Genomic DNA, 27,170 nt, shown 5'->3' on the forward strand with positions numbered 1-27,170 from the left:
CGCGGTGGCTCAAGCCTGTAATCCCAGCACTTTGGGAGGCCGAGGTGGGTGGATCATGAGATCATGAAATTGAGACCATCCTAGTCAACATGGTGAAACCCCGTCTCTACTAAAAATACGAAAAGTTAGCTGGGCATGGTGGTGTGTGCCTGTAATCCCAGCTACTCAGGAGGCTGAGGCAGGAGAATTGCCTGAACCCAGGAGGCGGAGGTTGCAGTGAGCCGAGATCGCGCCATTGCACTCCAGCCTGGGTAACAAGAGCGAAACTCCATCTCAAAAAAAAAAAAAAAAAATACAAATGTTAGCCAGGCATGGTTGCTTATGCCTGTAGTCCCAGCTACTCAGGAGGCTGATGTGGGAGGATTGCTTGGACCCAAGATGTGGAGGTTGCAGTGAGCAGAGATTGTGCCACTTCACTCCAGCCTGGGCAACAGAACAAGACTCCATATTAAAAAAAAAAAAAAAAGCAATAAAAATATTTTTAAGATGATTAAATTGATTTTTAAAGAAAAACAAAAGCAGGAACTAGGTATGCACCACCATGCCCAGCTAAGTTTTTAAAAAATATTTTTTGTAGAGATGAGGTTTCACCATGCTGCCCAGGCTAGGGAAACTGAACCCTCTTCTCATCGAAGGTTGAAGCTGCATTCATAAGACAAATTTAAGATTTGATAAGGGCTTGAATTTTGTTTAGAAAAAAATATAGGCATAGTTAAAAAATGACCTGTCATTGCTTAGCTTGTTTTCATCTAAGTTGTTTAATGCCCCAGAGTCACATAACTGAGGGTCGCAAGATTTATGTGTTTTTGTTTTTGTTTAATTTTGAGACAGGGTCTTGCTCTGTTGCCCAGATTGGAGTGCAGAGATGCGATCACAGCTCACTGCATCCTGGACCTCCCAGGCTCAAGCTATCCTCCCACCTCAGCCTCAGCATCCCAGAGTGCTGAGATTACAAGTGTGAGCCACTGCTCCTGGATGGCTACAAGATTTATAACTTCCCCAACTACCCCTATAGATAACACCACTATTGTGGTCTTTGGGCCAGGTGTGGTGCCTCATGCTTGTAATCCCAGCACTTTGAGATGCTGAGGTGAGAGAATGGCTTGAGCCCAGGAGTTTATGACTAGCCTGGGCAATATAGCAAGACCCTCATTTCTTAACAAACAAACAAACAAAAAGAACTGGTCTTCGAGATATTTTTCAGACTTAGCACTTCAGCAGACCAGCAAACAAAGCTGTCCCCCGGATGGGAATAGACTCAGCTGCGTGAAGACAGTTTTAAACACCCCCATGATTTCATCAATTGTTTCAGTTTCTCAGACCCTCAGCCTGCCAAAGTACTCTTAACCTTAGCCTCTGAATTCTCAGGGAAAGATGAGTTTGAGACTTTTCTCCCTGTTCTTGTTTGGCTGGCCCTGTGACTTATAAACTCTTCCTTTGGTGCAAAACTGCTGTTCTCAGAGCATTTGTCTTTCTGGACATTGGGCAAGATGAACCTGTTAGACTGTTATAACAATAGTGAAATAAGTTACTTTTTTAATTTTTTTGAGGAGTCTTGCTCTGTCATCCAGGCTGGAGTGCAGTGGCATGATCTTGGCTCACTGCAACTTCCACCTCCTGGGTTCCAGTAATTCTCCTGCCTCTGACTCAGAGTAACTGGGATTACAGGTGCTTGGCACCATGCCCAGCTAAATTTTATATTTTTAGTAGAGATGGGGTTTCACCATGTTGGCCAGGCTGGTCTTGTACACCTGGACTCAAGTGATCCACTGGCCTCAGCCTCCCAGAGGGCTGGGATTACAGGCATGAGCTACTGTACACGGCTAATAAGCTGCCTTTTAAAATAAATCTATTAGGTAAAAAGAATGAATGAAGAACAGTATACATGGGAAACAGAGGAGCACTGTGATGGGAATCAGAGATTGCAATTAAAAAAAAGAGGAGGAGCAAAAATAATGAAGGTGTAATGCAAATGACTACAGTTTGGAAAACAATGGATGTTAATAATGCAATTACACACTCCCTTCATCCCTTACACACACACACACAGAGACACACATACACACACGCAGAGACACACACAGAGACACACACACACACACACACACACACACACACACAGAGACAGTAAGAGAGAAAAAGACAGGATACTAGCCTATAATTCTAAGAATACTTTTTTTTTTTTTTAAATGGACTTTCACTCTTGTCGTCCAGGGTGGAGTGCAGTGGTGCGATCTTGGCTCACTGCAACCACTGCCTCCTGGGTTCAAGCGATTCTCCTGCCTCAGCCTCCCAAGTAGCTGTGACTACAGGTGCATGCCACCACTTCCGGATAATTTTAGTATTTTTAGTAGATACAGGGTTTTGCCATGTCTCCTGACCTCAAGTGATGGACCTCCCTCAGCTTCCCAAAGTGCTAGGATTACAGGCATGAGCCACTGCAGCTGGTTAATTCTAAGAATTCTTGAAAGGCAATGAAAAAGAATTTAAAAAGAAATTGCTCATTCCCAGGAATCTCATTTTAACCAAAGTTTTACATTAGCAGTTCTGGAAGCTCCCATTCCTTCTGCAGGCACCTGATCTTGGGCAGACAATGCTAATACAAGGATGATGGCCCCCACACGTGGGTGAGCGGTTGCCAGAGCATCAGGTCATGGGACGCTCACACACAGGTATGTTTCAGCAGAGATGTTGATTTCATTTGCTTGCCCGCACTTCATTGCTCTTGCTGGGTTTGGTGTAATGATTACTTTGGCTGTCAGCCTTGATGCCATAACAAACAAATGCCTAGGAACTCCTTTATCTGCAATGTGTAATGTTTAGGACCAGGAAATGGAAATAAACGTAATGTCAATAGTCTCCAAATAGCATGTGAAAGCAATAGCTTCCATTACTCAATTAGCAAAGCCTTCCGGTAACTAAACATTTGTTAGTGTGAGATCTGTGTTGGCATTTCAGAGTGTCACGCACATTCACAGCCATATGCTTAGACTCCTTAGAGCCTAAGAAAATAAGTTCTTTGCTTAGAAAATAAGGTCTATGGTTTCAAGACAGCAAGATCAAACCTATGAATAGGAAAACATAAACACACACCAGGCACGGTGGCTCACACCTGTAATCACAGCACTTCGGGAGGCTGAGGCCAGGTGATCGCTTGAGGCCAGGAATTTGAGACCAACCTGGCTAACACAGCGAAACCTGGTCTCTACTAAAAATAAGAAAATGAGCCAGGCACGGTAGGTTGCACCTGTAATCCCAACTACTTGGGAGGCTGAGGCATAGGAATCGCTTGAACCCAGAAGGCAGAGGTTACAGTGAACTGAGATCATGCCATGGCACTCCAGCCTGGGTGACAGAGGGAGACTCTGTCTCACAGAAACAAAACAAAACAATAACAGAACAGGAAAATATAAATACAGCAAAATAGTCACATCCTCTTGTTCTTTCTGTTTCCTTTCCCTTCTGTAAGGAATTTACTAAGATTTCAAGATATTTATTCCATTCCCAAAAAAAGGGAATGTAAAGAGAATGTAAGATTTTAGCTCGTTAAATGAGTAAGAAAGAGTCAAAAGCTAGAAAATGAAAAATGAATTTAAATTGCTTGAAAGGCGTCACCTAAACATGGCAAAAATAATCCATCAAGAAAATGGTCTAATGTATTGTATTTACCCCTGAAGCAATACATGCTTCTTATAACACCGAATTAAGATGAGTTCTAATATAGTTTTTAAATGAGAATTGAGGCCAAGCAAGGAGGTTTAAGCTTGTAATCGCTAGTACTTTTAGAGGCTGAGCCAGGGCAATCATTTGAGGCTGGGAGTTCGAGGCTGCAGTGAGCTATGATCTTGCCACTGTCCTCCAATCTGGGGAACAGAACAAGATGCTATCTCAAAAAAAAAAAAAAAAAAGGAATTGAGAAATTTGGGACGAGTTGGCAAATGTCACCAATTAATCTCCACAAGTACAGTTTGTTTTTAAAAAAGCTAGAATGAGAAGATTCTTTTCTTTTACATGTATGTTTTGAAGCCTATCACATCTCATTCCACCGGCTGATTCCTCCTCTTTTACGGTAATCCTTTCTTGGAAGGAAGTTCATGAGTCAGTCGCATCCACTGTCTTAGGGGAAAGGAAGCCTTGTTACAAAGTAGCATTAATCAAGTGGGCTTAGGGTTATAGTTTGGGTGGCTGAAAGGAAGCCCACTTGACTAACGCTACTTTGTAACAAGACTTTCTTTCTCCCAAGACTGTCCCTAAGGTGGGTGAGGCTCACAGGCCTTAGATGTGAAGGTGGTGGATGCAACTGAATTGCAGTACGACGTTTGCTGTTGTTCTGATTGAAGCACGCAGTGTGTGCCTGGCTTTCATTCTATTTTAGAAAGAGAGTGGCAGAAAGAATGGCTCTAGAGCAGTGGTTCTCAAGTGGGGGCGATTTTGCGTCTGAGAGCACATTTGGCAATGTGCAGAGATGTTTTTGGTTGTCACAACTGTAGCAGAGGCTGCGATATTGGCATCAAGTAGGTAGCTGCTAAACATCCTAAAAGGTACAAGATTGCCCTCCTCCCCACAACAAATAATTATTTGGCCCCACACGCCAAGAGTGCCAAGGTTGACAAACCTTCACCTAGGGCAACGCTGTCCACTTTCTATGCTGATGGAATGGTTCCCTACCTGCATGTCCAATATGGCAGCCACTAGCCACATGTAGCTATGGAACACTTCAAATATGGCTGGCCCAGGAACCAAATTGAGAAACTAAATTGTTTATTTATGTTTCTTCTTTCTGAGACAGGGTCTTGTTTTGTCACGCAGGGTGGTGTGCAGTGGCATGATTATAGCTCACTGCAGCCTCGCACTGCTGGACTCAAGTGATTTCTGCCTCTCAGCCTCTTGAGTAGCTGGGATTATAGGTGTGAGCCACTGTGTCCAGCTATTAAATTTAATTTTAATTAACTTTAATTTAGTTCACCATGTTGCCCAGGCTGGTCTTGAACTCCTGGCCTCAAGTGATCCGCTGGCCTTGGCCTCCCAAAGTGCTGGGACTGCAGGCGTGAGCCATGGCGCCCAGCCAAAACTCCAACATTTAAGACATTACTGATGAGGATGCATCTGACAGCATCAAGCTTGGGTGCCCATGAGAGTCACTTGGAAGCCTGCTGGAGAACGAGGCACATGGACCATCATCAGGTGACCCACTTGTCCTAGTTTGCCCACGACTTCCCTAGTTTTAGCACTAGAAGTTCTGTGCTAAAACCCCATCAGTCCCAGGAAGACCAGCCCAGCCCAGGACCATTCCCAGAAGTTTTAATTCACTAAGTCTTGAGTGGGACCTGGAAATTTTGCCTTTTCCCAGGTTTCCCAAGTGATTCCTCTATGCACCAGAGCTTGACAATCACTGCAGATCAGCCAGCAAGGAGCAGGGAGAGAAACAAAAGGAAAAAAGATTTGTTACCATCATATAGAAAGTGAGCACTTAAAAAGAGAAGCAATTAAAAACAATGCTTTAAGGTGATTAAATTGATTTTTAAAGCAAAACAAAACAAGAAGTGGGTTTGTGGGTTGCTTGTGCTTCAGCAGATTGGCCCCTTCTTGCTTGGCTGGATGGCTCCACCCTACCTGGAAGAATGAGGACCCCCCTCTCTGGGACAGCTGGAGACAAGTCAAGGTGCATGTCCCAGCTCTTGCACCCACTGAGATCTGCCAGAAGTGGGCTCCTCTACTATCCGACAAGAAAGGATGCTGCTTGCTGGAGACCTGTAGGCTACAGAAACCTGACCTCTTCCCTTCCCCACTGTCAGTATGCTCAGAATTCTGCCAGGAACCATGAAAAATGATACAGTTTAATGCTCCCTTTGGCTAGGGATTCTCCCTGTCTCTACCACCAGGTCTGGGAAAGGTGGCAGGAGGCAATGAAGCTAGGGTGACTTTTATGCACATCCTGCATGTCTAGGTCTGCATCAAGTCTTCCTCTTTTAGAGGAAAAATAACTTTCTTCTGGATCCACCTCAGAGGTCAGAAGCATAGCTCTTTATGAGACCAATTTGGACTCATATAGTCCTATAATGCTTAAACAAGTATTATACAACACAATCCAAATATTATAGCTCCGGATTTGCAAAGAAAAAAAACCACAAAACAGAATCCAATGATAACAAAACAAGTTATATATCTGTGCCAGGCACTGTTATAAGAACCAGATAGGAATTAACTCATTTAAATCTTACCATAGCCTTAAAAATAGGTGTATTGGCCAGTGTGGTGGCTCACGCCTGTGATCCCAGCACATTGGGAAGCCAAGGCAGGTGGATCCCCTGAGGTCAGGAGTTTGAAACCAGCCTGGCCAACATGGTGAAACCCTGTCAGTACTAAAAATATGAAAATGAGCTCAGCGTGATGGACATGCCTATAATCCCAGCTACTTGGGAGGCTGAGGTGGGAAAATCACTTGAACCTGGGAGGCAGAGGTTGCAGTTAGTGAGATCATGCCAATGCATTCCAGCCTGGATAAGAGTGAGACTTCATCTCAATCAATCGCTTGAGAAAAAGATAAAGCAAGACAAAAAGGTATTTGAGAGAAAGGGAGAAATGATATTCAAGAGGCAATGGAAAGAAATCCCAGGATAACAGCTGTGCCCCAGCTCCAGAAAGCAGTCGGTCCAAATTATACCACACGACAAAGAGAATGAGTAAGAACTGGGGTGACCTCAGAGATACAGTAAAGCTGTGTATATTTTCTCTGTCAAGAAGAAATAAATCAAAGACAAACAGAAACTCCAAAACAAGCAATCCTCTAAAAGCTGTAAATAAAGTTGGAATCAGATATGAATAAACTAAATTCTGGCCTGTCTGTGAGCAGTCAAGGGTGCACAGGAAAAACAAAAAAACAAAAAACGAACAAAAAAACCTCAGTTCACCTGGATCTTCATCTCAGCTTCTTTCAATGGCTCAGATTAAGTGACATAGAATTAGCTGTCCCTTTCTAGGAGCTCAACTTCTCTAATGCACACATAATCACAGCTTTGAAGCCAGGTAGTTTTCACCTTTCATAATCTACCTGTGATATTGTGATTTGGGATAAGAAATATATCTTTGGTCTTTATTACAGGTTTCCGGCACAGGCTCCTAAAACCTTGGAATTTCCTAGGTGATGGGAGCATCTTTTGTTCTAATATTTGGTCTTTGGTTCCCGTTCCTAAAACAGAGCTCCTAATCCCTTGGAAATTCCTGGGTGATGGGAATGTCTTTTGTACTAATGAGGCAGCCCTTAACAAGGGCTCCTGGATGGAGGCTGGTCACCAGAAAGACCAAGCCAGAGTTAGAAGTTTGCAACTTTCAGCCTCACCCCTCATCCTTCAGAATGAGAGTTACTGGAGATTGAATTAATAATCAGCAGAGCCTCCATAAAAACCCTCAGTGAAGGTGTCAGAGATCTTCCAGGTTGAACACATCCACATTCCTGGAGAACGGCACACCCCAACTCACTGGGACAGAAACTTCTGAACTTGGGACTCTTCTGGAATTCACCCTGTGTACCTCATCACCTGGGTATTCCCCTGGATCCTTTATCATATTCTTTTTTTTTTTTTTTTTTTTGAGACAGTTTCACTTTTGTTGCCCAGGCTAGAGGGCAATGGTGCCATCTTGGCTCACTGTAATCTCTGCCTCCTAGGCTTAAGCAATTCTCCCACCACAGCCTCCCGAGTAGCTGAGATTACAGGGGTCCACCACTATGCCTGGCTAATTTTTGTATTTTTTGTAGACAGGGTTTCACCATGTTGGCAGAATGGTCTTGAACTCCTGACCTCAGGTCATCCAACCACCTTGGCCTCCCAAAGTTCTGGAATTACAGGCCTAAGCCACCACCCCCGGCCTGTGATATTCTTTCTGATACACAGGTAAACCTAAGTAAAGGTTTCCCTGAGTTGTGTGAGCCATTCTAGAAAATAATCGAACCTGTGGAAGAGTTACAGAAGCTTCTACTTTACAGCCAGTTGGTCAGAAGTTCCCAAGGTCAGGACTTGAAATTGGTAGCTAAAGTTGGGAGGCAGTCTTGTGGGACTGAGCCCTTATGTGGGTTCTGATACTAACTCCAGTCAGATTATGTTAGAATTTAGTTAAATTGTTTTGGCAGGTGTGGTCGCTAACACTTTAATCCTAGCGCTTTGGAAGGTTGGAGTGGGCAGACCACCTGATGTCAGGAGTTTGAGACCAGCCTGGCCAACATGGCAAAATGCTATCTCTACTAAAAATACAAACAAAAAACAAAAAACTAGCTGGGCATGGTGGCACATGCCTGTAGTCCCAGCTACTCAGGAGGTTGAGGCAGGAGAATCACTTGAACCCAGGAGGCGGAGATTGCAGTGAGCCAAGATGGAGCCACTGCCCTCCGGCCTGGGTAACACAGTGAGACTCTGTCTCAAAATAATAATAATAATAAAATTGTCAGACACACAGCTGGTGTTGGAGACTGGGTCAGTGTGGACCCTTCAAGCCCCACCAATATCTGATCACAGAAGTGTTCTTTGTTTAAAGTAAGGTTGGAGAAAATTTTTTTCCTACTATTCCAACCTACAATGCAATAAACATATAATGTAGTTTATAAAACACAAAACACATGTTTATAAACCACAATATGCAAAAAATAATTTTAGAAGTGGAGAAATGCAGAAGGAAGAACTTTATGAGGAAAATGTCAAGGTGCTAAATTCCTTCTCGCATGAAGTGGAGTCAGCAACGCTGTCCAAGTTTAAGGAACTGTAAGTACCTCATCATTAGCAGAGGTTCTCAGCTGGGAGTGATTTTGACCCCAAGGGACATGGAGCAAAGTCTGGCAAACTTTCTGTTGTCACAACTGCAGTGAGTGTGCTGTTGGTATCTAGTGGGTGGAGGCCAGAGATGCTGTTAAATATTTTCTAATGCACAGGACAGCTCCCACAGCCACCAATGATCTGGTCCCACGTGTCAATCACACAAAAGTTGATATACCCTGATTTATTGCTACAAAGAAAACAACAAAATATAAAGAATGAAACCAAATTAGTAGAGAACAAAATGGGAGAAGGAAGAGAAAAGAAAAGGGAGAAGTGTAGTGGTGCAGCCGCAGTTCACCGGACCCTCTAACTCCGGGGCTCAAGCGATCCTCCCCCCTCAGCCTCAACACAGCCACACACAACCATGCCTGGCTAAATTTTTATTTTTTAAATTAATCAATTAATTTTGAGGTGGAGTCTCGCTCTGTTGCCCAGGTTGGAGGGCAATGGTGTGATCTCAGCTCACTGCAACCTCCGCCTTCCAGGTTCAAGCAATTCTCCAGCCTCAGCCTCCTGAGTAGCTGAGATTACAGGCACCTGCCACCATGCCCAGCTACTTTTTGTGTTTTTAGTAGAGACAGGGTTTCACCATGTTGGCCAGGCTGGTCTCAAACTCCTGACCTCATGATCTACCCACCTCGGCCTCCCAAAGTGCTGGGATTACAGGTGTGAGCCACTGCCCCTGGCCTATTTTTTAATTTTTTTGGTAGAGACAGAGTTGCACCCAGGCTGATTTCTTATGCCTGGGGTCAAGAGATCCTTCTACCTTGGCCTCCCGAAGTGCTTGGACTACAACAGATGTGAACCACCATGCCCAGTTGCTTACAACTTTTGAAAATAAAGCATGTGGTTTCCAAATAAAAAAGATAAATTAAGTAAATACTTGAGAATGCAAACATATGACTATGGAAGTTTCCGAGCAATCCAGGTCCCTAAGTAAATGGAGACACCTGGAAGGTGGTTTGGAAGCAGGGCATTGGAGTTCCCTTTGGAATACAGTATCCTAAATGTCCCTCTTTTCACTCCACTCAGGGAAGCAGAAAAGCAAATTCTTTCTCTCTCCCCTCACCTTTAAATATCCTTGTGTCATAGCAAATTCTCTTCTCTTCTCTTCTCTTCTTTCTCTCTCTCTCTCTCATTAAAGAGATGGAGTTTTACTCTATTATCCAGGCTGGAGTGCAGTGATGTGATCATAGCTCACTGCAGCCTTAACCTCCTGGGCTCAAGCCATTCTTCAACCTCAACCTCCGGAGTAGTTGGGACTACAGGTGTGTGCCAACCACACCTGGCTCGAATTTTATTTTTTCAACTCTGATTTGTTCCACATTCACCTCTTGAATTCTGCTACCTTTTCTTCCATATTGGGTAAGTATAAAGTCAAGCTTGGGAAGTTTCTAGATTCAATGCTGTTGGCAGTGGGGCCAGGACTAGGGGGAGGGAATAAGATAAGTGCTGAACTGGGATGCAAATTTAAAGGGGGCCAAAAATCCCGGAAATCAAGTGGATTCGCCCATTTTCAGACCTGAGACTGGGTAATTAATAAAGGAAAAAAGATTTAAGGGACTTACAGTTCCAAATGGCTGGAGAGGCCTCACAATCGTGGGGGAAGGTGAAGGAAAAACAAAGACCCATCCTACATGGCAGCAGGCAAGCGTGCCTGTGCAGGGGACCTGCCCTTTATAAAACCACCAGATCTCGTGAGATTTATTCACTATCACGAGAACAGCATGGGGAAAACCCGCCCCCATGATTCAATTACCTCCCACCTGGTCCCTCCCATGACGTGGGGATTATAGGAGCTACAATTCAAGATGAGATTTGGATGGGGACACACCATATCATCAAAATAAATAATATCTTAACATGGTATTTTTTATTTTTATTTTATTTTATTTTATTTTATATTATTATTTTTTTTTTTTTGAGACGGAGTTTCGCTCTTGTTGCCCAGGCTGGAGTGCAATGGCGCGATCTCGGCTCACCGCAACCTCCGCCTCCTGGGCTCAGGCAATTCTCCTGCCTCAGCCTCCTAAGTAGCTGGGATTACAGGCACGCGCCACCACGCCCAGCTAGTTTTTTGTATTTTTAGTAGAGACGGGGTTTCACCATGTTGACCAGAATGGTCTTGATCTCTCGACCTCATGATCCACGCGCCTCGGCCTCCCAAAGTGCTGGGATTACAGGCTTGAGCCACCGCGCCCGGCCAACATGGTATTTTTTAAAATAAAAATAAATGCAAAAGAACCCATGAAAAAAAAAATCAGCATGTTCAAAACAGACAGGATCAGAATGACTGCTTTGTGCTTTTGGCTCCGGCTCTGATCTCAGCACCACACTGACTGACAGGCAGAACCTTGTGATCCGGGTGTCCATGAGTCTCGCGCTGCCAGGTCCTGTTATCTCACCTTAGGAGTGATAATTCTTTGAGTGACCTAAACCATTTTCTTGGAGACCTCCACTCACATCTTCTCATTTTAAGTCCTTTCCTCTGATCGTGTAATTTATAACTCAAGTCTCTGACACAGGAGGAAATTCCATTTCTCCTTTGGAAGGCCACTATTTTGCATTGGATGTGGGTGCTAACACAGCAGAGGCTGGGAATTGTAACTATGAGCTTCCAATTCTTCTCATGAATTCTAGACACAGGACTTTTTTTTTCCTTTTAAATGATACCCATGTTCAGCCAGGTGAGATGGCTCACTCATGTAATCCCAGGGTTTTGGGAGGCTGAGGCAGGAGGATTGCTTGAAACTAGGAGTTGGAGACCAGCTTAGGTGACACAGCAAGATGCTGGCTTTGCAAAACATTTTTAAAAATTAGCTGAGCACAGTGGCATGTAGCTGTTAGTCCCAGCTACTCAGGAGGCTGAGGCTGGATGATCACCTGAATCCAGGAAGTTGAGTCTGCGGTGAGCTATGATCATGCCACTGCACTCCAGCCTGGGGGACAGAGTAAAACTCTGTCTCTATAGAAATTTTAAAATTCGTTGATTTTTAATTGTTCATGGTGGTGCACGCCTGCAGTCCCAGCTACTCAGGATGCTAAGGCAAGAGGATCACTCAAGCCCAGGAGTTCAAGGCTGCAATGAGCTATGATCATGCCACTACACTCCCTATAAATATTCCTTTCCCTATGAATGCCTTTGCAGAAATTACTGTATCTGATGATTAACATTCTAGCAGCTATAATTTATCTCCAAGAACGATGAATATTAGGTGACTGGAAATAACCTGAGCCATAATAGTGTATCATCTCCTGCCATGCCATCCTGAAAAACCTTGGCAAATATGATTCACCGTGTTATTCATTAACGTTAATGAAGATGTTCTATAACCTGAACTTGACCCTGTCGTCTGGTGACAGGACCTATCCTGGCAAAATATGACAATAAACTCTACTTTTGACATTAATTTCCACTGAGCTTCTCTTCCCTTCTCCTGTGTAAAAAGAATCTAGTCAAACAATAACAATAATAATAAGTTAACGACAACAACAAGCATGAAAACAGCACTATTTATCAGTGGTAGTGTTCGTTGTTGGCTGTGCATGGTGGCTCATGCCTGTAATGCCAGCACTTTGGGTGGTTGAGGCAGGAAGATCACTTGAGCTCAGAAGTTTTGAGACCATCCTAGGTAATATAGTGAGAGCTCGTCTCTACTAAAAATCATAAAAGGTAGGGGGGCAGGTGTCGTGCGCCTGTAGTCCCAGCTACCCAGGAGGCTGAAACAGGATTGCTTGAACCCAGGAGATCAAGGCTAGAGTGGGCTATGATTTCACCACTGCACTCTGGGCAACAGAGTGAGAGCCTGTCAAAAAAAAAAAAAAGCAATGCAAAAATCACTTATCAGAGGAAGAAAAGGATGAGAAAAAAGAAGGGTGAGAGAAATGAGGAGAGGTTATTATTTCTTGAACACCATAAAGAAGTACATAGATTTGGGTTTTTGGTTTGTTTTTTTTTAACCCCAGAGAGTGAAGTAGGGTTGGGAGAGAATATCTGAATTCACTCATTCAACTAAGCATTCTTCTAGAACGCGATGCTCCAGTAGACACCCCAGGACATAGAGGTCACATCTATTGAGTGTTTGTGGTCCACCATATTTTCTTATTAGCTCTGGCACCCACCTGTGTAAGTGGGCGCTTTTGGCATACTACCCATTCTACAGACAAGGAAACCAAGGCCAGAAAGGTACAATATCTCACCCAGAATCCCACAGTTAGACCTGGGGAAGCCCAGATTCCAGCTCAGGCAGATAACCAACCCTAGGGCTCGTTCTCATAATCAACACACTCTCTTGCCGCCCATTTCCCTATGGTCATTCTTTCCACTAACAAATGTCTGTTGTGCCTCAATTCTGTACCCTCGTCCAGCAATAAGCAATAGGACAGCCTCAGTTTCTGTTCTCCTTCCCTGACACGTTCCCAAGCATTCCCCATTATTCCCATAACTTCCCACCCCTCCTTCAGAGCAGTCTTACCTGCCCTCAGTCCTGCAGGAAAATCCAGATAAACTTCCTCTTCATTTTGTGGTTCAAAGCCAGAGGGACAGGCAGCAGGTCCTCTTTTTCTTATTAACTAACCGGTAAGGGCCATGTTTTTCGCCTGTGTGCTGTGTCTCCTTAAAGACAGCGCTCCTTCCTGTATTGGTCACACAGCTGGGCAGGATGCCACCGAGATCATGGGGAGGGTGCGTTTACTGAGCTCATTGCAGTTTTACACCACTCTGGCTATCATCTCTTTCTTCCCCAACCAATGAATAACCAGGTCTTACCTGGTTAAAATGCAAATCAGTCTTCCACCTCTAATATCACAGCTGCACCTGTGGCCTCTGTCCACTGAGTGTGCAACGATGAAGCCCTAACTCAGGTTCCAAACTGTGCAATTCCTTCTTCCTAAACCCTAACTCCTCCTTCTTACTAATGTTCTTTTGACATCAGCTCAATAAAAAGGTCGAAGTCCTTTACAGAGGTTATTTCATTTCTTGGACACCAAAAGGAAGTAAGTAGATTTGTTTTATGTGTGTTTTTTAACTCCAAGGAGTGAAGTGGTGTGGGAAGAGATTACCTGAATTCATTAATCCAAGAAAGAACGGAATGCAATACCCCACTAGACACCCCCAGGCACTGGCTGCTTTCTTTTTTCTGAGACAGGGTTGCCCTCTGTCGCCTAGGCTGGAGTTCAGTGTCACTCACTGCAACCTCCACCTCCCGGGCTCAAGGGAGCCTCCTGCCTCAGCCTCCCAAGTTAGCTGGAACTAAAGGTGCAAGCCACCATCCCTATTTTTTTTTGTATTTTTTGAAGAGATAGTGTTTTGTCATGTTGCCCAGGCTGGTCTTGAACTCCTAAGCTCAAGTGATCCACCCCCTCAGCCTCCAAAACACTGATGGGATTATTATTACAGTGGCATAAGCCACTGTACCTGACCTGGCCACGTTTTTCTATAGATACATCCCCTTCAGCAACATGTGGACCATACAGATTTAACTCTGTAATTATAATTACCAATGGCATGCCACTTCTGGAAATAAAGGACAGGCAGTATTAAACCAGCCCACGTTCCAAGACAGTTGACTTGAATTCAAATCCTGACTCTGGCACTCTACGACTGTAATGTCTCAACCCCTCTGAGCCTCAATTTCCTTCCCATTAATCTACAAAGTGGGAACTATATACGCTCCCTCCTCCTAGTGTTGATAAGGGTTACATCAGTTAACATTTGAGAAAATTTGGACTAAGATTATTTCTAGCCACCTAAGACTCAGATTCCCAGGGATAAACCCCAGCAGATGGGATGCTAATTCATCACAAAGGGTTTTCTCTGAGAAGGAGATTTCATATTCATACAGAAAGAAAGAAGGTAGTAGATAATCCAGGGCTGGATCAAATTTCTGTATTTTTACAAATGCCAGAACAAATAAGATCTGTTTCCTACGACACTTATATCTGGGGGAGTATCATTTCAAAGGAAAAAGAATGTCTTATTTCTATAATTCACAAAAAGAATTGGGGCCTACAGTTACTGTTCCCCCCCCCTTTTTTTTTAAGACAAGCTCTTGCTTTGTCAACTGAGGCTGAAATGCAGTGGTGCAATCAGAGGTCACTGCAGCCTCTGTCTTTTGGGCTCAAGCAATCCTCTTGCCTCACTCAGCCTCCCAAGTAGCTGAGACTACAGATGTGTACCACCACATTCGGCTAACATTTTTATTTTTTGTAGATATGGGGTCTCACTATGTTGCTCAGGCTTGTCTTGAACTCCTGGGCTCAAGTGATCATCCCACCTTGGCTTCCCAAGGCATTGGGATTACAGGCATGAGCCACTGCACCCAGCCCCATTATTTGATGTATTAGCACTAAATGCGAAATAGTGGCTTTCCAATGGAGAAATGGAATTTTCTCCTGTGGAAGAGACTTGAGTTACAAATTGTATGATCAGAGGAAATGAGAGGAGGAGAGTGGTGGTTTCCAAGAGATGGTTTGCTTTGTCACAAGGCCTGTCATTACTGGGGTGAAAGGACAGTACCTGGCAGCACGTGATTCTAGGAGCATCTGGATCGTGGGATTCTGTCTGCCAATCATCATGGGGCTGAGCCAAAGGAGCTCCAGGAAAGAAGTCAAAGCAGTAATTTTGATCCTTTTGTAGCTATCAGTCAGGATTTCCCAACCTCAGCAGTACTGTCATTTGGGGCCAGACAACTCCCTGTTGTGGGGAGCTGGGGGGGCTGTTCTGTGCATTGTAGGGTGTTGAGCAATATGCCCAGCTACTATCTATTAGATACCAGGAGGACACCCAACCCCACGCCATCTGCAAGCTATGACAACCAAAAATGTCTTCAGGAATGGTCAAATATCCCCTGGGAGGCAAAACTGCCTCCAGCTGAGAACCACTGCTGTGAATGTTACCAAGTTCCGTGGACTTTGAACAGGGTCTTCTCACTCTTCATTGAGGGAGAGTTCACGAGACAAGGAAATCAGCAGCTCAACATTTTCTTTAATGAAGTTTTCTCTCCTCTGTGTCTCCTCTTCTAGAAACGATACCATATTTTTACATATTTCAGTTTAAGACACATACATGCCCTATAAACTGTAATTATACATTTCTTGACTGCAGGTAGACTGTAAATTGGCAATAGTGGCTGCTTCCAGAGTGAGAAACTGGGTGGCTGGAGACAATACGGAGGGAGATACTTTCCAATATTTGCTTAGACATCTTTTGGATTTTTTCCATTTTTCTTTTTTAGAGACAGAGCCTTGCTTTGTTGCCCAAGCTGGGCTCAAGCAATCCTCTTGCCTCAGCCTCCTGAGCAGCTGGGACTACAGACACTCACCACTATGCTCACTTAATTTCTCTTTATTTGCCGAGATGGGCTCTCCCTATGTTGCCCAGGCCTGTGAGGGTCTCCCTATGTTGCCTGGGTCTCAAACTGCTGGCCTCAAGTGATCCTCCTGCCTCAGCCTCCCAAGGCTCTGGGATTACAAGCCAGTGTGCCTGACCTCTCTGGAGTTTTATACCATATGGCAGTGTTACTTTTTCAAAAAATAAGTTAAATCTTGAAAATTGTCTCCTGTGAATTGCACATAGTATGAATAGCATGGTCCCATCTTTTTAAAAGATAAGCAAAAATAATCTCTATTATTACACCCAGGAGGAGAGGGAGAAATCTGGAGTATCATACATGAAACTCCAAACAGCAGTTACGACCAGGAGGTGAATTAACAGAGTTTTTCACTTTCTATGCAAATATTTTTATAAATAAAAATTTAAAATAACTTGCATGCGTCTTGTGTTAGTAATTGGAGAAAACAATAGGAAACGTAAAAGAAAAAAGATCTATTTCCTAGAAATTCCATTTGACCCACCAATCCCATTACTGGGCATATACCCAACGAACTATAAATCATTCTACTATAAAGACACATGCACACGTATGTTCATTGCAGCCCTGTGTACAACAGCAAAGTCCTGGAACCAACCCAAATGCCTGTCAATGATAGACTGGAGAAAGAAAATGTGGTACATATACACCATGGAATACTACGCAGTCATAAAAGACAACGAGTTCATGCCCTTTGTAGGGACTTGGATGAATCTGGAAACCATCATTCTCAGCAAACTGACACAAGAACAGAAAGCCAGACACCATATGTTCTCACTCATAGGTGGGTGTTGAACAACAAGAACACATGGACTCAGGGAGAGGAGTATCACACACTGGGGGCGGTTGCGGGGGTAGGGGAGAGACGGTGGGTAGCGATAACATGGGGTGAAATGCCAGATGCAGTATGCACCTAAAGTAAAATAAAGAAATTAAAAAAAAAAAAGAAAGAAAGAAAAGAAAAAGATCTATTTCCAAGGTCACTGGGGAGCTCCTCAAGTTTGGGAAGTGAGGAAGAGGGAGAACCTTCTGGCATCAGCAGATGCTGGGAACCCCAGACACAGGAAGCAGGGATCCTAGATAGAGGCTGATGATTGAATTAAGGGGTGTAGTGGGGGCATGAATTAAGAGAGAAATGAAAATAAATGAGCAGATGCTGGAATAGAAAAGATAGCTCTGTGGCATTGGGCAGGTTATGAATTTCCCTGAGCCTGCCTCAGTTTCCTTAGCTGTCAAATGGAAGTCATGATAATACACAGTGGCCAACATTTATCATTACATTGTTCTTACCACCATCTATGTGTGGGTTGTATTTAATCCTCATGGCAGCCCTATGAATTAGGTACTATTAGAATCAGCCCAGTTTACAGATGAGGCATTTGAAGCACAGAGAGGTTAAGTAACTTGGCCCATGGTCACACAGCAAGGAAGTGACAGAGGCAGGATTTTAACCCAAGTGGTCTGGCTCTGGAGCCTGAGTTCTATAGATGACTTGAATTGGGACTTAGCACGATACCAGGCACATGGGAAGCAGAACAGACATTAAATACTATGATTATGTTAAAAGGCTAGGATTCCTCATCCACTAAGTACCATATTAAAGGTTGTAATGCCTTCCCCTAAGAGGAAAATACAATGTCCCTCCCATCCCATGCCAAACTTACTGTCCCCAGAAACTGCCCTGGCCACCCCCCACCATTTTTTTTTAGACAGAGTTTCTCAATGTCACCCAGGCTGGAGTGCAGTGGCACAATCTTGGCTCACTGCAACCTCCGCCTCCCAGGCTCAAGCAATTCTCATGCCTCAGCCTCCCGAGTAGCTGGAACCACAGGCATGTACCACCATGCCCTGTTAATTTTTGTAATTTTAGTAGAGAAAAGGTCTTGCCGTGTTCCCCGGGCTGGTCTTGAACTCCTGAACTCAAGTGATCTGGCCGCCTTGGCCTCCCAAAGTGCTGGGAATATAGGCTTGAGCAACTGTGTCCAGTCTGCCCTGGCACATTTAAAGGCAGCATTTGCCCTACCAGAATGCAAAACTCTTCAAAAATTTGACAGATGGAGATCCCTGGAAGGAGACTGTCTGGATGAGAAGTGGGTGGTAGGGTGCACCTGAAGTCCTAGCTACTTGGGAGGCTGAGGCAGGAAGATCATTTGAGGCCAGGAGTTTGAGACCAGCCTGGGCAACATAATGAGACCTCGTCCCTACAAAAAATTTAAAAATTAGCTGGATGTAGGTGGTGAGCACCTGTAGTCCTAGATACTCGGGAGGCTGAGGTGGGAGGATCGCCTGAGCCAGGACTTTAAGACCGCAGGGGGCTACAGCCTTAAATCGTGCCACTGCACTCCAACTTGGGCAACAGAAAAGACGCTGTCTCTAAAAATAAAAATAAAAAAATAAATAGATGGGAAGGGGGTTTAAGGAAAAGGTGCTTTATTTAATCCTCCTTGGAGAGTTTGACCCACACAGCCACAGATCCTAAAGCCAGGAACGGAAAGGAACATCAGGCATCAAATAATATGGACACATAGAGCTGTCATTAATTATGTGCCAGACATTCTGCCTAGCGCTCTCTGGACATGAATGCAGATCATTCCTCCAACAGCCCTAGGAGGACCTACGATTCTCTCCATTCTATAGGTGAGGAAACTGAGGCTCCAAAGACGACTTGCCAAAATCCCAGAGCTGGGAATTACTCCAAGATGACAGGTGAACCCAGGTCTAGCTAGAATAACCACACCTGAAATCCTCCTCCCAAAGCTTCATCAGCTGCAAGCAGGAGAAGAAGACAGAACACTACGCTCTCTTTAACAAAAGAATGGCAGGTCCTCGAGACAGCCTCTTGGTGCCCCCAGGTGAAGAGCAGGGATGTGGGTGGCACCCTTCCTCTTCAGGGCCTGGTTCTGTGGGCTACTCAGAAGGCAGGGAAGCTCCGTCATCACCTCTGCCCCATGACATCCCGCTTTTCCCTCTGCCTCCTCTAAATGGACACAACCACTGTGCCATTCCCCACTTTTGTAGAGGGCGGTCACAGCATTTACTGTAGCTGATGTTGACTGAGCACCTACGAAGTGCCAGGCACTGCTCTGTTTCATCTTTATTTAATCCCCACAGAAGGTCGGGCTCGGTGGCTCATGCCTGTAATCCCAGCACTTTAGGAGGCTGAGGCAGGAGGATCTTTTGAGCCCAGAAGTTCAAGACCAGGCTGGGCAACATAGTGAGAACCCCATCTCTACAAAAAATTTGAAAATTTAGTCAGGAATCGTGGTGCATGCCTATAGTCCCAGCTACTCAGGAGGCTGAGGCAGGAGGATTGCTTGAGCCTGGGAGGTTGAAGATATGTGAACAATCACAGAACTGCACTCCAGCCTGGGCAACAGAGTGAGACAGCAACTTAAAAAAAAAAAAATCCACAAAAACCCTCTAGGATAGGTGCCATGATTGTCCTCATTTTACAGATAAGGACACTGAGCCCCAGAGGAATCAGATAATTGCCATATTCACCCTGCTAAGAGGTGATGGAACCTGGATTGCTTGTCAAGATCACGCAGACTCCTCTACATATTACCCAGGTAACATGGGGTGACTTATTCAACCTCCCTGAATCTTTGTCTTCTCATCAGTAGTCTGGGACTAGCAGGAGTTATTGGAAGGATAAAAGGTAGCATGTGCTCCTTATTTATTCAACAAGTATTTATAGGGCATCCACTGTGTGCCAGCACTGGGAATGTATTTGCAAGCAAAACAGAAAAAAATCTTACCCTCCCGGCACGCACACATCAGTAGGGGGACGCGTGTGTGGATTAGTTCAGTAGCTCTTCACGACCCCATCGGCAAACTACTATTATTGCGCCTGTTTCACAGTTAGGGCAAAGGGTCTCAGAAGTAGCAAACCCAAGTTCACCCTGCTGAGAAACAGTGGGACCTAGATTAGATAAGATCCAGTCTCTGGAGTTTGACTTCCTGAGTTCAATTCCCACAGTTTTTATTTAATTGCTGTGGCAAGTTACTTAACTGTCTGAAACGATCTCCCGTGGGTGAAAAGGGGACCAGAGACCCTATTTCAGAGATTACCCCAGGAGAAATAACAGCATCTAACCTTTAGGAATCAAACAAGGCTCATGGAATCTCTGTGAGGGAGGTCCAATTTTAACCTTTTTTTTTTTTTTTTTTTTTTTAAACAGATGTGGAAAATGGAGCCCAGACAGAGAGAATAAGTAACTTGTCCAGAGACGCACAGCACACAAACAGTGAGCTGCTTCCAAAGCCCCTGCTCCCTCTCACCCAGGCCGCTGCTCAGATAAAAAAAACTCACCGGATCGGGCAGGGTCGGGTAAGCACCTGAGAGACAGGTTCTTCCTGCACTTGCAGGGTAGGCTGCATGGAGGCGGCGGCGGGGACTTGTGCATTACCCGAAAGCTTTCTTTTTTTTTTTTTAAATTGCATTTTATGTTTTGGGGTACATGTGAAGAACATGTAAAATTGTTGCATAGGTACACACATGGCAGTGTGGTTTGCTGCCTTCCGTCCCCTCACCTGTATCTGTCATTTCTCCCCATGCTCTCTCTTCCCACCTCCCCACCCCCCCGTCCCTCCCCCATTTCCCCCCAACGGACCCCAGTGTGTAGTGCTCCCCTCCCTGTGTCCATGTGTTCTCACTGTTCAACACCCGCCTATGAGTGAGAACATGCGGTGTTTGATCTTCATGCAAAGGGTCGGAGCGCGGCGGTCTGGGGCTGGAGCCACCGCCGCCTCCACGTGCTCCCAGATTCCCGCGCCTGGTGTTTCTCCCTGCACCGTGGCGCCGCACCCGGTTCGCTCCCCGGCCCCGGCCCCTGCTGACACGCCTGGCCGCCCCGCCTGGCCACCCCGCTGTTGCCCGCGTTGGGGACCCCGCAGCCGGTTCTTCCCATCGAACCTCTCTGGGAGCCCGTGAGAGGGCTCCGCCAAGACGCCCCTGGCGAACCGGCCTCACCTCCTGGCGCTCCCGTCCTCCGATCGACCCGCCCTGGACAGCAGCCCAGCCCGCAGGCGGCGCACCCTGCACCAGAGCTGGCCTTCCTGCCTGGGTGGCCGACCGCTTTCCTCTGGGAATCGAGCCAGTTCCTGCCAGCGCTGGGTCAGGACGCCTGCTGGTATCCGAGACCTCTGTTCACCGCCCGTAGTCTGCATTCATTCCTTCTTTCCATCGAGCCAGCCTTAGCCGGCGCCCACCAGATGCCGCGCAGGCCTGCGTGATGCGGTGCTGGGAGGACCCAGCAGGCTCACGGGTCAGGGCTGCGCTCTCCAAAACTGTCGGCGAGCCACATCATCTAATCCTAAGAGAAATGCAAGTCCCCTCATGATTATCACTAATCACGAGATAAATGCAAATCAAAACCACAATGAGCTATCGTCTCACATCTATGAGGCTGGCCGCCATCAAAAAACAAAAACAGCAAACAAAAAAAATAAGTGTTGATGAGGATGTGGATAAATTGTGCACTGCCAGTGGGAATGCAACGGTACGGTGCCACTGTAAAAACCAGTACAGCGGTTCTTCGAAAAACCAAAAACAGCAACACGGTATGATGCAACAATCCCATTTCTGGGTATATGGCCGAAAAAAGCCAAAGCAGGATCTCAGAATGATATGCTGGGCAATGGCTCAGGCCTGTAGCCTCAGCACTTTGAGAGGCTGAGGCAGGTAGTTCACTTGAGTCCAGGAGTTTGAGACCAGCCTGTGCAACATGGTGAAACCCAGTCTACAAAAAAATACAAAAATTAGCCAGGTATGGTGGCACATGCCTGTTGTTCCAGCTACTCGGGAGGCTGAGGTAGGAGGATGACTTGATCCTGGGAGGTGGAGGCTGCAGTGAACTGTAATTGTGCCACCGTGCTCTAGCCCAGGCAACAAAGGAAGACTCTGCCTCAAAAAAAAAAAAAAAAATTTGCACATCCATGTTTCTTGCAGCATTATTCACAATAGTCAAGTGTTAGAAGCAAACTAAATGTCCATCAGCAGATGAATGGGTAAAGACAATGTGGTTATATACATACAAGGGAATATTATGCAGTCTTAAAAAAGAAGGAAATCCTGTCACATGCTACAACATGGATGAACCTCAAGAATATCATGCTAAGCGAAATAAACCAGGCACAGAAGGGCAAATACTGTATGATTCCAATCTAAAGTATCTAAAGCAATCTAAATCATAGAAACAGAAAAGAGAAAGGTGGTTACCAATGGCTTAGAGGAAGGAAGAGGGAGAGAATTCGTGTTCAACGAACATAGAACTTCAGTTTTTCAAGATGAAAACATTCTACAGATCTGTTACACAATGTGAATACCTCCTATACTTCACAGTGCTGAACTATACAGTTAAAAATAATTAAGACTGGTAAATTTAATGAGGTGTGTTTTTACCACAATATTGAAAATGTCATTATGTCCTTACAATGACATAAATGTAACTGTGATTATTGCAACCAAGAAGAGGTATGTAATGTTGCAAGAATTTATAATTAGGGACATTTCTTCAGTGTCAGGGAAAGTTTCCCTAAAGAAATGATGCTTCGGTGAGCATCTGAGCCAAAGTTAAAGGGGGAGGTCACATGGCAAGTCTAATTTCTTATATATAATACAGGTATCTGTCCATTTGAACCTGATTTGTGAATAGAATCAAGGACAATGGGGGCATGATGGCCGAGGCCTGTAGTCTGCAGCTACTTAGGAGGCTGAGGCAGGAGGACTGCTTGAACCCAGGAGTTTGAGACTACTGTGAGCTATGACTGTACCACTGCACCCCAGCCTGAGCAACAGAGTAAGACCTTGCCTTAAAAGAAAATTTTTTTAATGTTAAAAACTGGAAAGAAAAAAAAAAAAAAGATGACAGTAACAACCAATATGTACTGAGAAATATTTCAAGTAGTTAACTACTTAATGAACATAATAGTTACGTGTAGGTATTCTGAAGCCATACTATTTGACTTTGAATTCCAGTTCTGCTATATCCTTACTAGCTTCATAATCTTGGGCAAATTACTTAATCTCTGTGCCTCAGTTTCTTCATCTGTAAAATGAGGCAATAATAGTGAGACAGCCAAATGGGAGGGGCTCCCTGGAGAATCTCCAGCCTCTCCAACTGGCCTGCACACTCGGGGTAGCCACACAAGTTTGTACTGTTTGCAGCACGGAGGAGCCTGGCCCCTTCTCTTCCTGTGTGGAATCTGGGATTCTATCAGCTGGGCAGGAAGTGCTCTAACAGGGACTCTGGTCTAGTGAGAATTCCCTGATTCCCCCTTTTCTTCCTTTTTCACCCAATAAAACTCCATCTTACTCACCATTCAAATTGTCTCTGAGCCTGACTTTTCTTTTTTTTCAAAGATGGCGTTTCACCATATTGGTCAGGCTGGTCTCGAACTCCTGACCTCAGGTGATCCACCCACCTCAGCCTCCCAAATTGCTGGGATTACAGGTGTGAGCCACTGCTACCGGCAGCCTGAATTTTCATGGCCATGGGACAAAAACCCTATCTTTAGCTGAACTAAGGAAAAGTCCTGCAACATTTTTGGCACCCAACGTGAGGCTCAAGAAGCAGTGAGTGAGATGCAAACCAAGAATTCTTTTTCTCTCTCCCTTCTGAGTCTTTTTTAAAAATTTATTTATATATTTTTTAAATTGTAAATAGAGATGGGGTTTCATTATGTTGGCCACGATGGTCTTGATCTCTTGACCTCATGATCCGCCTGCCTCAGCCTCCCAAATTGCTGGGATTACAGGCGTGAGCCACCGTGCCCAGCCCCTTCTGAGCCTTTTCATCCTCGTGGCCTTTTCCTTCCTCTTTTGGGATGGACCGGCAAGAAGCAACTCCCCGCTGCTCCCTATTCACTGATGGGGCTGGGACACGTGGCCCAAGGGTCCTGCACAGTTGGCTGGCTGGTTCCCAGCCATACTCTGCCACCACTGCCGCCTTCCCTTTGCACAGCCAAGGAGTTTAACTCTACCAACAGTAATTAAGCTTAAACATGTCCCCCTGGTGGAGGAACCACTTGCATAAGAATAATACCCAGGCATTTTTAAACTTTTTCTTTTTTTCCCCTATTCTCCACCCCATCAGCACTTAACTTTTAAAGGAAAAAAAAACAGTCTTAAAGATTTATTGGTAAAAGGCAAATGTTATTAAAATGTGAATAGGTAGACTAAATAATGCAGATCAAATGCAAGGTTTGCTAAGTGTTTTGAGGTTACAAACTACTTTTTGGGTTTTGAGAACTATTTGACTTGCTGACTTCCCAATCAGTAAAGCCTGGGAACCTATTGAACTAATCACACCCTTAATTATAATGGAGTCAAACTTTGGCTATACTTAGCACACAATTAAAACAACTTACCAGGTTTTAAATTAAAGTTAAAAATTGCTAAGAGTTACCATTATAACATGTAATTGGAACTACTGGAAATAGATTTACATGCAAGGTGTGTAAGTACGATTTGTGTGTGTGTGTGTAAAAGGTTATAAGAAGGCATGGAAATATAAATTTTTGCCTAAGCTTAAAGATTGTTTTAAATTAGATAGGAAAAAGCTGAAAGTTCAAAGAAGAGGTAGAAGAATTGTGGAAATTAATCTTGCAGAAAAGGTTCTCTATGTGAACATACTAACTAAATTCAAAAAGGTATTATGTATTATATGATTTTTCCATAAATTGAGAATTGAAATAAAAACACAACAAGGTATTCTTAAAATGCTAATCTGCTATTTGGCAAAATTCATAAAGGGTTATAAGAGGTTTTTGTTTATTTTAAATTTCGGAGTCATTACTTGGGCAAAATAAATAACTACGGTAATCTGGAATTCTATTTCATAATATCAAATGCTTTAAACATATTTAAAAGGTGTCTTGAAATCAAATTTAAGTTTCAAAATTGTCTTTCCTGACACCTGGCTTTTTGGATATTTCAGAGGACTCGTAAGTGTCCAGACAAGAGAGGCAACAGGATTGTTTGACATGTTTAGGTACATGGGATTGCCAAAATGATGTTCAATCTTCTTTAGGTTATATTTTTGGTAAATAATGCTAATATATGTTCCAAAATTGTGTGGAATTTCTAAAATTCTAGTGTCCAAGCATATGCTATCAATCATAATTAAGGTTTTTTATGTTAAGTTATTGTAAACCACAGAGGTAACCCAACTTCTTTGTCAGTCACGTTTCTAACTGTAACTACACTGGAGATTTTTCTATTCACAGACAATTGTTGTCTTGTTTTAATCCTTTTCAAAGGTGGTTTATAATGAGCTAAAGAACTTTAACAGATGCTCTCAAACACAAGCTTTCGGCAACTTTAGAGATCATAACATTGGAATAAAGGAAACTGTATACGACTCATAAAGAGCTGAAAAGTTCACAAGCAAAAAAAGAGTTAACTAAATGGACTGAACTCAGAAAGCTGAAGCAACCTCTCTGACTTTTGCTTGGAACATTGCTAATCCTTGTTTTGTTTTTCAGAGTCAAGGAAACTTATTTTGAACTATTTATGACCGTTATTAATTGAGCAAGGTATACTCATGGAAACAACATTTGGAGCATGTTTGTTTCGCTCTGCCTGGTTCCTCTAGAATTAGGAAACCATCTGTGAGTATTCTTAAATTACGGCAATATGGTTGTTTGCATAAGTCCAATAAGAATCCATTTTTTCTTTTGCAACAGGACACAATTGGAGAACGTGGCTATTTTATCAAGGCTTCCCTTTAAGGAGTCAGTTTTGGCTTGCAGAACCAATTAAAGCCCAGGGGGAAAACTGGCCTCATATCCTTGTCTACGCAGTCCCTGTGTAGGGTTCCTGGCCTGTGGTCAGTAAAGAATGGCACTTTCTAACAGGTCCAGGATCTCCAATACTCCAGCCTGGGAAACAGAGCAAGACTCCATCTCAATAAATAAATAAATAACCGGAAGAGTCCATTTCCATTTTTTTTTAAAAGCCTATCTATGGGTCTATTAGGTTAGTTTCGTAAGCATGTCACACTGTGTTCATGCAAGTATTTTTTGGGTGGCCCTTGATTCTGTCCAGATTTCTTCAGCTAACTGGGTAGAGAAGCACTGGAAGTACGACATCATCTACTTTAAAGCTGGTAAAAACTAAAGTTCCTGGTCAAAAAACGGATTTCACTCAGTGCATTTGGGAACACAGGGACTGAAAATTCCATAGCAACCTGAAGCCAGACTCCCCAGACGGAGAACAGAGCTGGGGCCATCCCCTGGAGCACTCACAACTGAGACCATTTTATTGTGCCATCTCCTGAGAGGATGGTGTTTGCACACAGCAGAGATGGTTGCAATGAAGACAAAGGTGGCCCCTGAGCCTCTACCCGCAGGGACTGCTCTGCTTCTAGGCTGCAATTCCTTTGTACCTGTGCCCCCTTGTGGGAAGGCTCACAGTCTTTCCAGAAGCGGAGTGCAGAAAAAGGGGTTAACCTAGACCAGAGAAAAGGTGCTAACCAAAACTAAGAAAAGGGAGCTATCCTGAACCAAGGGAAGGGAGCTATCCTGAACCAAGGGAAGGAAGCCAACCTGGACCAAGGGAAGGGAGCTAACCTGGACCAAGGGAAGCGAGCTAACCTGGACCAAGGGAGGGGAGCTAACCTGGACCAAGGGAAGGGAGCTATCCTGGACCAAGCACCACAGGCTGAGTCCACTTCACATCCGACATCATGCATGACATCATTTAACATCTCCATGAGGAGGCTTTGCAAGTATGAAAACTGAGAGATACAGATATGCAAACAAAGAAAAACTTGTGTAAACTCACCTCATCAGGAAGCATCAGAACCAACATTCAAATCCAGATCGGTCTCCACTTCAGAGGCCACACCCTTTCTCCAATATTGGACTGTAGATGTGAAGTCAACCAACCTATTTGGAGATCCAACTGCATCACAATCCCATTATTCCATCCTACATAATATCACAAAATATGAAAATCTAAAAAAAAAAATTCACAATGGTCATGCCAGCA

The 27,170-nt window shown here is 44.3% G+C and overlaps 1 protein-coding gene across 3 annotated transcripts in view; it reads right to left on the minus strand.

Moving 5' to 3' along the window:
* TMC5 (transmembrane channel like 5) overlaps positions 1 to 21,487 on the minus strand; it is an 88,606-nt gene extending 67,119 nt beyond the window's left edge. For 2 of the 3 annotated variants that reach the window (XM_010340725.3, XM_074381985.1), the window contains exon 1: positions 13,283 to 13,955. The gene's annotated coding sequence lies outside the window, so the exon portion shown is untranslated. Of the gene's footprint in view, positions 1 to 13,282; positions 13,956 to 21,149 lie in introns of those variants that run through there. The other variant, XM_074381986.1, reaches the window with a different exon arrangement.
* Between the last annotated feature and the right edge of the window lie 5,683 nt (positions 21,488 to 27,170).

This window comes from Saimiri boliviensis, chromosome 12 (genome assembly GCF_048565385.1).
Source record: "Saimiri boliviensis isolate mSaiBol1 chromosome 12, mSaiBol1.pri, whole genome shotgun sequence".
In the NCBI taxonomy this organism is placed as follows: domain Eukaryota; kingdom Metazoa; phylum Chordata; class Mammalia; order Primates; family Cebidae; genus Saimiri; species Saimiri boliviensis.